The following is a 12,031-nucleotide window of genomic DNA, read 5'->3' on the forward strand; positions in this document are numbered from 1 at the left end:
TTTTCAGTCTGATCAAAAGTCATTACGAATAATGACTCAGATGAACAATGTCGTAAGTTCATTACTCACTAGTCAAATTATTCCTTTTATTATTCCTTAAATTAAAGCCAATTGTTCTAGTGTTTTAAGATTTCTAAAATAATTCCATTATTATTGTCTCCATGACTTAAGTTTGGATCAAATATTTTTCCAGACTAAAGAGTCAATTTTTCATTCCATTTTTATTAATCAATAAATTGTTCTTTTTTAGATATTTTTTGGTGGGCACTGTTATGTTTGCATATACTTTGTAGAGGCTCAATTTAAATGGGAACAATCTGGTCTCTTCATTTTTCAAAATAATTTCTGTGTACATGTCTCAAGATTAAAAACTGTGCACCATATATAATCTCAACATATTAAACTGTATTTCTTTAAGTTTACCTCCAGAAGTGTAAACTATAATTTAAACCTTAAAATACACTTATTTTGGTACAGGTTCTAGATGATGTATTCAAAAGATAAAAACCAAATGAGCCACTGAAAAATTCCAAGTGCGGAGTAATAACATCACTCATCTGCAGACAAATTTTAAAACCAAAGTTTTTGTGATCTTTTTGGAAGAGGCCATGGAGGGCTATGCAATGTTAAAACTTATAAACAAGAAAGAAATTACACAGCGCCCTTGATTTTCTTTCCTGTTTACCTTCACCCCTGCTAGATTCCATTTTTAAATACTGTAAAATATGTGGACTATGGTGAGCAAGTAAGTCAGAGAAATACGATCGTCCTACTTGGTGATTGCCTTCTCCAAAAAGTGTGTGACTCATGGCCTGGGAGTGATCCTTTACCCCTTCCTGCTCAAGTATATCAGATAATTACTCAAGAATCTCTCCAGCCTGCCCTCTTCATCACCTGCATCACTATGCCCTTGTTCAAACCCTCTTCTCTCCCAGCTAGCTGATGGGCGTCCACCTGAGGGCCACTCTGCCTTTAGTCTCCTTCCACCTCTCTGCACGGTGCTGCCTGAGTGAGCTTTCTAGAAGGCTAATGGGTTCTTACCTTTCCTCTACTGAAAAACTCTTCAATGGCTTTCCATAGCTTTTGAGAAAAGCAGGAGCTTTTGTAAGATTGGTAGCTCACCACAGGAGGCATGCTTTTGCGTCTCTGCACCACTGTACCTCTGGCTGGCTATTCCTACAACTTCTCTTTGGTCCTCTCTCCTCTACCCATTCCATCACTTAGAGCTCAGTGCCCCCACCTGTGGGCCTGGTCCCCTTCTTTTGTTCTTCAAAGCGCCCCTATGACAGCACTTCTTTCATAAAATTTACCAACAGTACTGTAATCGTCTAGTTACTTCTTTCTTCACACCAAATGTCTTTTGTCATGCACAGTAGCTGGCATATGGTAATTGTCCAGTGACTCCTTTTGCATGCATTCATTAACTCATCCACTTAATAGTTTTCTAGTACCCACTGAGTGTCAGGCAATGTTCTCGGTACTGAGGAAACAGCCCTGAACAAAATAAGCAAAAATGCATGCCCTCCTAGACCTCATATTCTAATGAATGGAGAAAGACAGTAAACAAATAAATGAGTAAAATCAAAGTGTGTCAGGTGGTAAGTGCTAAAGCAAACGGGAATAAGGATTGGGAGAAGTAGATGTGGTAGTATTTTAAAGTGGGGGTGGTGGGGAGGTCAGTGAAGGCCTCAGTGATAAAGTGACTCTTGGACAGAGCCCTGAAAGAGGTCAGGCAGAGGCATGCCTATAAAAGGAAGAAGAATGTTCCAGGCAAGGGAACAGCAAGTACAAAGGCCAAGAGGTGGGCACATGCTAATTGTGTTTAAGGAACACCAAAGAGGCTATAGGTAGGAAGTTGAAGGTGGGGATATGGACCGGGAAGGGAGACTGTATTTGTGTGGACTTACAGATTCTTGTAAGCACAATAGTATTTACTTTGAGGATAATAAAAATTATAGGAATAAATACATATGAATAAATCAAGTTTTTCTTGTACCGTAGACAACAGTGTCTCAAGATGGGAATGAGATTTTTCACCCTTGCATTTACCCAAGTCATTCCAACACTACTGGAATATTCTAATAGCCTCTAGATTACCTCTAAAGACAAAAATGAGAGGAGGAATTCAGTTCATGCCTTTTATATTAAAACAGCCAAGCAAAAATCATCTTAGTTAGTCTCATTAATATGGAAAGTGTTGTGGATGTGGATGTAGGTCCAAGGTCTCTAATGCACTTCAGAAAGCCATTATGTAAACCATATCTAGAATTATCAACCCCAATTAATCTTCAAACACACAGTTAAGAAATGGATGTTTCTATAACCATTATGCATTGGCTGCACTTCCCAGCTTGTAAAAATTTTAAAAAACATTTTTTAATTAAAAAAAAGTCTTTTTAATTTAAGAAGCCTGATAGATCATGGAATGAAATGGAATGGAAAAAAATTAATGAATTCTTCTGACACCACCGATGTTAGCCCAAATTTGATTGAGGTATTAATTACTTAAACAGGATGCAGAGTTTCTAAATGATGTGCTTTAGGTTGCCTCTTGGGAGGTGTTTTAAGGCAAGTTCTGGTTGCCTGCTATTAGGAAATGATGTTTTGTGTGAGCAGGGGGCGGACACAGTTCCTGTTCTGTCCCTGATGGCTAACAGTAAAATTTGAAGCTCTGAAAGCTGCTGGTCATTTCTGGATACAAGAATATACAACCAGCTTCTATAATAAAAAACACAGGGAACAAAAAAGAGGTGGTCCATCTGTAAAGAGGAGGATAAAAGCCCCAAACGATTAAGCCATTTAAAATTATTTCCTTTTTGAGTTAAGAATTTTTCCATGACTTAATAAGAGTTAGGCAAAACGAAGAAAATACATTAAAGTCAGGTTCTGTAGGGAAGAATGATAACACATATAATCTAACTTTTGGAGTCATAAAATGTTAGTACCAGAATTTCTCAGGGACGTGGTGTAACAGACTTTAATTGTAACTTTTTCAAAGATACTAACCCCGTCAAATGCATTGCAAGATCAGAAAATGCATTAACTTGGTTATTAAAGAGTAAGAGGAAATTTGAAATAAATAATGAAAATTGGTCTTAAGAAGAATTCATTTAAGATATACTTATATAAAATTCCATATTCTACTTGGATGTGTGATGAGGGAAGGTCAAGAAACATAAACTCTAGCCACTATTATATGTATGTCTGGAGTATACTTCAAGTAATGTTTTACAAGATTCAGATTTCATAGCTTAAGTGTGTGGAAATGCCCAACTAGGAACTACTGGGAAATGTTTAGAATATAAGAGAGTGTGCTGAAATGTTTTCAGTGTAAAAGCCAATGATTTAGTTGAACTGGGTATGAAGGAATACAGCATAAACAAGAAAGAGCGGGATAGTGCTGAGATGGGAGAGCCTCATATCTTGTTTTGAGTCTTTCATGGACTCTGTCTTCAGTCACACTTAATCATTTATATTTTCCCAAGCAGTCTCCTATTAGTCTTCACGTGAAGTTCTTAATAATTCTTCGGGGCTCAGCAGTCATAACTCATGTCCTTTGTGAGCCTTCTCCACTGCACCCAGACAGAGCTGATTTTTATCCTCTGTGTTTCTCTAGCACATTTTAACCAGCTATATTTTAATATATTCACATATTTATAAAATCTACTTGACTAGGCAGCAAGTTCTTCAGGTCATATATTTTAAATCCTCAGTACCTAGTTAGTGCCTAGCAAATAAATATTGACTAAATTGAAACAATGAATTAATGAACATAAAAATTATTAAATTCCACTTACCGGATTTCCTCCATATTTTTACCACTCAAACCATTATTCTTCTATCATGGGAAAGAGTTCCCAGTTTTGAGGGAGTTCTTCCTCTGTAAGTTTCTGGGAGTTTTGTGTCAATAATATAGCTCCATAATTTCTACTATTTGAAGTAGTTCTTTTTTAAAAAATGATTTTATGTATGTATGTATGTATGTATGTATGTATGTATGTATGTATTTGAGACACACACACACACAAAAAGCACTTGGGGTATGGGGCAGAGGGGGAGGGAGAGGGACAAGCAGACTCCGTCCTGAGCACAGAGCCAGACCTGCAGTTCCATCCACCCTGAGATCCTGACCTGAGTGGGAACCAAGAGTCAGATGCTCAACGACCGAGCCACCAAGGCACCCTTGAAATAGTTCTTCTAAAACAGGTCTACTTTAGAGACTATCAGTAAGATGGCATGTAATTCTATTAATTCATGAATATTTGACCCCCAAAAAGTTTTAAATGGAGTAATTATTTTTTAAAAGGAATAAATTATTTCTGACTTCTCTATCTCAAGTGCTGAGTTTCTGGGGGACAAAAGGATGAATCATCCATTGGTGTTTCTCAAGATTATGAAGCTGTGACCTCTGTAAGGAAGGTCTCTTAAAGCTCAGGAAATTAAAGAAGTAATCCGTTTTTTTCACTACTTAACAAAACCAGGACCCAAGACTAAATATTGAGTATAAACTACCACCTCAGATTAAAGACAAATCTAGGTATTTGAGAATCTATGTTCTGAGTAGGTCCCAAAACAGAGACTTTATCACCTCTCACCAGATATCCAGAGCTGAAATTAGCTCATTCCATTCCTTCTAAATATTTAATAAATTGTTTCTTGTTGCTGAACTCAAAATGGAAATGACCCAGAAAGAAAGAAAAATTAACAGGCTTCCTCTGCCCTCTGTGATTAAGCATACTTCCCTAGCGTACCATAAAGGAAACAAATTTATGGTTCACGAAGGCCTATCACTGTAACTACACTCAGTAAAAAATATTTCTATCGAGTAAAGTGTAAGTGCTTTTCCTATTTTAAATCAACAATGCTGAGAAACACTAGCTGCTAAAATTTAAATATCCCATGATCAGCAGAAGGAGGACATAAATTTAGGACTATAATATATAGTCATCTACTCTTCAGGTCTATTTTCCGCCTAGACCACCACTGTCCATCAGAACATTCTGGAATGATGGAAGTGGTCTATTTTGCTTGATCCAGTATGGTAACCACTAACCACAAGTGGCTATGGAACACTGGAAGTGTGGCTAGTGCAATTGTTAGGAATTGGATTTAAAATTTTATTTAATTTTAATTAATTTACATTTAAAGAGCCACATGTGGCTAGTGGCTACTGTATTACAAAATGCAAATCTAGACTTTGTACAACACATAAAACTTCAATCAGGTGAACTGAATTCCAGCCTAGTTCTGCCACTGACTGCTTTGTGACCTTGGTCAAGTCATTTAACCACTCTGATGCTGTTTCTTTATCTGTGAAGTGATAAACTAGATGATTCCTAAAATTTCCTCTAAATCGGGGTGCCTTGGTGGCTCAGTTGGCTAAGCATCTGCCTTCGGCTCAGGTCATGATCCCAGGGTCCTGGGATCAAGTCCCGCATCGGCCTCCCTGCTCAACCAGGAGCCTGCTTCTCCCTCTCCCTCTGCCTGCTGCTTCCCCTGCTGTGCTCTCTCTGTGTGTCAAATAAATAAAATCTTTAAAAAAAAAATTCTTCTAAATCTTTTACACTCTGCTTTAAAAATAGCCACGTAGTGTGACTAGAAATAGATAGTTACTTTTCAACTATCCTCATGAAAATTATTTTTTTTAGTTACACCACACATATTCATGAACACACATATACTCCAAATAATCTATAATACATAAATGAATTTAAGAAGATGCAGGAGAAAAAGCAGTTTTATAGTAATCCTGTTGGATTTATCCTGCCTACTCCCACTCCTGGTGTGCAATGACTCCTGTTGGGAGAAAAATATAAAGCTGATTCCTTTGTATTAATACCTGATTTATTGATTCACTGATTTATATAATTTATAAATCTATATAATTTATATAATCCAGTCATTCAGTTGTACAATAAGTACCAAGCACAATTATTGTATGACATGATAAATGCTGTGGAGGAGAGAAGACAGCTTCTAACTTAGCTTAGTGTGAAGGGGTGTGAATATGTGAGTGTGCATGAAGTTTTCTCAAAGAACGTGAAGAAAGCGGAAGTCTAATCTTTAAAGAATCCACTCAGACACGTGGACTCTGTTCTGCCCTTAGCCCTGGGCCAGAGGGCTCTTGCTTTTGGGCCCATGCTCTAAACCCATGTACTCCTCATGGGCAGCCCACCCCCTGACCTCAGACTCTGCTTTGGGCAATAGGGACCCTGGAATTCTCTGCCCCAATGACTGGAGCTCATTTCAATGACTCTGAGTTGCCTCTACCTCAGGTCGGTTTTTCCAAAAGTGAACCACACCACTGGTGTGCACAAGTGAACTGGTAGAGGAGGCAAAGAGGTGGGTATTTCGAGGTGTGCGGACATAGTTTGATCTTTGAACATTCCAGAATGTCTACAGGTGACAGCTCTAGTCTCATAAAGTTGAGGGATGAGGTAGGTGTGGGAAAGAAAGGGAACAGGCCAGGGCCAGGGGCTGGGACTGGGTTATAGCTCTCTGCATGCTGCCACACTCTGGCGTGGATCTCCAAGGAGTGTAATAATTTTGCATTTCAACTTTCCAAGTCACTATGAGAACATTCCTGTGAAGGTCATAGGACAGAGCATATTTTACCTGTCACTTTATTAGTTTGGTTAATACCTTTTAAATATTTCAACACATTGTATGAGGGCATCCATTTATATTCTTGCCCTAAAATGTGCACGTTTGCCCTTAATCTGCAGATGTAAGGCACAGGACTTATACGGACACAACTTTATTTTGAGAAGCTTCCTCTTAATCTAATAATGAGATATGAGAATTTGGTAAAGAGATTTCAATGTCATTGATATCCTCATACAAGAGTGATTTATTTTGCCTCAGTTTAGCTCTACAGTACGTTGGATCCTACAGTTAAAAGAAATGATAACTAGAGAGGTTGATGATACATTTGAAGGAGACAATTTTTAAGGCCTTTTTCCACTGTTGTTTTTTGTACCTCATTATTTACAGAATGTGTAGGTGTGCATATATAACATGGATAAATGGCTATGTAATGTGTGCCTGTGCGTTTACAAGGAAAACAGAATAGAATGAAAGGACTTTAGATCTGGAAGGGGACTTAGATATCATTGAATTTCACCACTGTTATAGATGAAGAATCTAAAACCTAGATATTAAATTTGTCTGCTATAGCTTTCTAGACCTTTAACTGGAACCAGAGTAAGACAGTTAAAAATAGAGCTGATGCACATCCTAGAGGTTGTTACGAAAGACAAAATGAGATAGAGAAGAATACATACAGTAATCTATTCAGCCTTGTAGACTATCTTTTCATACTTCTGTTACTTGATTGTACTCTTTTTTAATGTTATGTTAATCCCCATACATTACATCATTAGTTTTTGATGTAGCGTTCCACGATTCATCGTTTGCGTGTAACACCCAGTGCTCCATGCATTTTTTAATTTTATTATGTTATGTTAATCACCACACATTACATCATTAGTTTTTGATGTAGCGTTCATCGTTTGCGTGTAACACCCAGTGCTCTTAAACCACTAATGCAAATGCTCCCTTCAAGGTCAACTCTTTGTCTCTAAGACACTGAGCCAGCTTTAAAGAAAAGTCAAATGTCACGCTCTCCTACCACACCAAGGTGACCTTTCAACACTAGAAGTCCATGCAGACAGGAATCCAAAGTGAGTTCCTCTGAGTTGGGCAACTAGACAGGGCAGTGGGACTGCACCAAAAGGAGGCATTACTTATCTACTCTCTTGGTCCATTTGGAAAACCAAACATTACAGGCTCTGGACAAAAGCACCAAGGAGATGGGAAGAACTCTGTTTTTGTGGCCTTTACTTGTACTTCATGGACAATCAGATTAGGTGAGGATAATAAAGCATTAGAATGGTTGCTAAGGCATCCCAGCAGGCAATGTACACAACTGAAGTAAACACAGTTTTACTCAACAAGATTCCATTGTTAAAATCTAGTCTAATAGCTAAATATCCTATGATGATTTTGGTCATTTTTGTTATTTGTGATTTGAAGGTTTGGGGTGTTGCTTTCTTCGCTAGATTAAAATCACAAAGAGAAGCCTACTGTTGTCTCCCTTGTCTGCCATTCTGCTGACCAAGATAGTTGGCAGAAAAAGTACAATTGAGTAAAATGATTTTTAGATGTGGGAGAGCAATACATTATAACTAAATATATTTAAAGTGAACCTTCACAATTTGCTTATTTCAATTTTATTTTAAATAAAGCAGAAGTGGGCGCCTGGGTGGCTCAGATGGTTAAGCGTCTGCCTTCGGCTCAGGTCATGATCCTGGAGTCCCGGGATCGAGTCCCACATCGGGCTCCCTGCTCGGCGGGGAGTCTGCTTCTCCTCCCCCTGACCCTCCTCCCTCTCCTGCTCTCTGTCTCTCGTTCTCTCTCTCTCAAATAAATAAATAAAATCTTTTAAAAAAAATAAAGCAGAAGTAATTATTTATGCTTACGTTATTAGCTAACATAAATGCATTACATTCACTTGACCCTAATGTATTAAATGTGTTTGCAGGCAAAATTAAAATAAACTGAAAATATCTATAACATGTTCATACATAAGTCCAAATTTCACTGTAAGGAACAATAACAGCAAAAGTTTTTCTGAGTTTTGAAAAAAAAAATCTCTGACACCACCAGGGCCCAATGAATGACATTTGAAATACTCTTATAATTCAGAAAGAGATGATGAATGGATATGCTATGGAGTTTGCATATATTTGGGAGGAGAATGAGGGATGAAGATAGGGTTTCAGAGTAGAGAAAGTGACTTGGTCTATAAAGTCTTGGATGTAGACACTTTGGGCCACAGAATAATTTCCAGGAAATTGGGATGAATTGGCATATTAATAAGATATTTATAAAACATCTATCTTTTATGCTTTTGAGAACTCCTGTATTTGCCAACAAAAGAAATAGTAAGAATATCAAAAGAAAAGCTAACTTCAAAAATGGTATTTGAACAACTATTTAAACCTCTGAAGAACTTGAAAAATAAAGATCACTTACACTAGGGTTCAGAACTTTAGCACTTCCAATTGTGGTCTGTCCTTCCTTTGATTCTTGGGTCTAGTTTACATTAAACCCAAGAACATTAGACCCAAGAACAGAGCTAAGAGCCGCTCTCTTCTTATTTAAATGGAGTCCAATTTATTTTAGCTTGAGATTCCATCTTTTAAAATCTCATCCTGAGCTTCTCAGAAAACCCAAAGGTCATGTTTACAGAATAGATGCACAGCAGGATTAAATAAATGTGGAACTGCTTGAGCTGCAGGCCTTCTTTTTTATTCTATCAGAGATGCTGTTAATCTTCAGATGATTGTTTTTGCAATATAAAATATATATCCTGGATTATGAAAACTAATTCCCCACCTGACACACTCATAAACAGTTTTGTAAGAGCTAATTTTAGAATGTTCCCAGGTTTTTTCATGTCATCATCAGAAACAATTTACATTTTAAAAAATTCTCCAGTGCCCCTCAAGACCCTTTTATAAGCAAACACTCCTCCACAATACAAAGCAATAAATGTAGTGAGTTTTGCATACTGTGGAAAAGATGAGAGCCATGCTTTTTATTATCTTTCCTTGTTTTCACTGGTGGATGAGAAGAGGATTGTTATGAAAAATTGATAATGTAAGATGATCAGAGAAGGCCAAAAAAAAAAAAAATGACAACAGCAAATACGACCAAAGGAATAAGTTGCACTATCAATCACAGTAGTTGATACATTGCAATTTAACTGATAGCTATAATCACACTGTTCTTAGCTCTTACATTCTTTCTGTGTGCTAAGTTATGTCAGCAGGGATTCATCTCATGAGCAATATTTCTTGTTTATGGAACTCTCTTAGTTCATAAAGCATTTTCATGTTATTATTATTTCATTTGCTTCACACCATAACCCAGTGAGATAGATGAATTAGGAATTACTGCCTATATGTTATAGATCAGTAAAAAAGATCACAGACTATAGTCATACACTCCTAAGCAGTTTTGAGGCCAGAACTACTGATGCAATGCACTTTTCTCCCTACCAGACTTTGAGTCAAAACACACATGAGCATGCAAACACACACACACACACACACACACACTACTTAAAAGAAAAAAAAATTTCCAGTGAAATTTTTCTCCCATGAAAACTGCTATTATTTTTCCAGGATCCTCTTCTTTCTTTGAGATGGGTTAAAATATATAGGTGCTATTTGAATTAACAAATATAACTAGTGGTTTTTTGAGAATGATAGTTTTTTAAACCATAGAAATATTTCATTTTAAGCAAATATAAGATATAAAAATTCAGTTTGCTGGGAAGAGGAATTAGAGGATTATATTGCTTTACAAAAAGACTCTGAATGGAATTGCTTTAAATAGCAAAATTCCCCAGAACATTTAAGATATGTTGATTTATGAAAATCTGATTCATATAGAACTTTACAGGAATACATCTGCTATATAAATCCGTGTTCACCTGTAATTTACTCTAGGGGGAACAACTGAGTGATAATAATAATAACACACTCATATAGTTCTTCGTTATGTATTTTAAAGTGCCTTCCCCTAATTTATTGCATTTGTCTTTGGCAACCTTATAAGGGAGGCAGAGAGGGTATTATTATCCTTTCTTTATAGATGAGAAATTGAGAGGTTAAGTGACTTGCCCAAGGTCAGACAGACTATTCATTCATTTACTGCTATTTGAGTGATGTAGTTTTAACGGGTTAGTCAAGGAAGTAAGGTTCTTCCTCCTAATTTTTTTAAGCAGCTGTGAAGGCTATTAAAACAGAGGTGGATGATCTCACAAATATAATGCTGAACAAAAGAAGCCAGACACAAAAGCATACAGACTGTATGATTCTACTAATATAAAATTCAAATGCAGGCAGAATTAATTTATGGTGGCAGAAGTCAGAATGGTGGTGAAATTTGGGAAGAGGCGGATGGTGACGAGGAAAAAGGGGGGCTTCTGGCATATGCTAATATTGTATTTCTTGCTCTGGTTTGTGGTTACATAGTTATGCTCACTGTGAAAAGTCACTGAGATGTATACTTGTGATTTGTTTATATTTCTTTATATATATTATGGAAGTTTTCTTTAAAAAAAGAGTTTTGTATCTTTAAAAACAGTACAGCACTTTAGAAGATCATTACATATCCTTTGAACATATGTGATTTCAACTAAGTTTCCTAGCTGCATTCTAAAATGAGAATCTGAACTAAATTAGAAGAGTTTAAAGAGAAGGAAAAGTTTATAAAAAACAAACATCTGGGATCATCTTCACCTGAAAAGTTGCTATCTGAAATGGGAAATCAAAGCAAACTAAGATAACATAATTCATTTAGGACCAGTGGAACATTTACATTTAATGACATTAAGCTGGGAATTGTAGAGAAATGACATTAAATTGTGATTCACATAGTGTATTCTAGAGTATATGTATGACTCTAAGGAAGATCCGATTTTAATTTTTTTAAAAAATCTGCTTTATTTTAGAATTTCGTATATTAGGATGCTGCATTGGGCATCAAGGTAGAAAGCCAATGGCAATGATAAAAATCTGAGGAGAATGTGCATACCTGGGGACAAACATGGGCTCCTGAGAATCCCAAGTAGCCTTCCATGTAAGAATGTTTGAGAGAAATATGTTTTGACCATCATGCAGGATAGAAATTACAGCTGCATTCAGTTGCTTAAGGCAGTTTCAAAATTTATATTGCAGTTTTCTAAGAATCCCTCACCCCCTGTGACCCTGTAACTCTGAGAACTAATACTGCGCTTGTACCCAAAGTTACCGCTGACGACATATGTTTTGTTTAATTTTCACATATTATCTTTTTTGTTGTTTTTCTTTCATTTTATTTTTCTAAAAAAGAATCCATTATAGTACCTTCAAGTCATCTGAATCAATTCTCTTATCTTGATATCATAGGTCGGGAACAAAGAATTTCCAGGTGTGTGTGTGGGGGGGGGTCAGACTCCATTTCAGGGTGCTTTCCTTTC

At 36.7% G+C, this 12,031-nt stretch overlaps 1 protein-coding gene across 1 annotated transcript in view; it reads right to left on the minus strand.

The window, feature by feature from the left end:
* COL25A1 (collagen type XXV alpha 1 chain) overlaps window positions 1-12,031 on the minus strand; it is a 450,625-nt gene that overhangs the window by 93,336 nt on the left and 345,258 nt on the right. The window lies entirely within an intron of this gene.

The sequence above is a fragment of the Mirounga angustirostris genome, unplaced genomic scaffold (genome assembly GCF_029215605.1).
Source record: "Mirounga angustirostris isolate CCGP_5_RB_7025 unplaced genomic scaffold, mMirAng1.0.hap1 SCAF_2, whole genome shotgun sequence".
Classification (NCBI taxonomy): Eukaryota; Metazoa; Chordata; class Mammalia; order Carnivora; family Phocidae; genus Mirounga; species Mirounga angustirostris.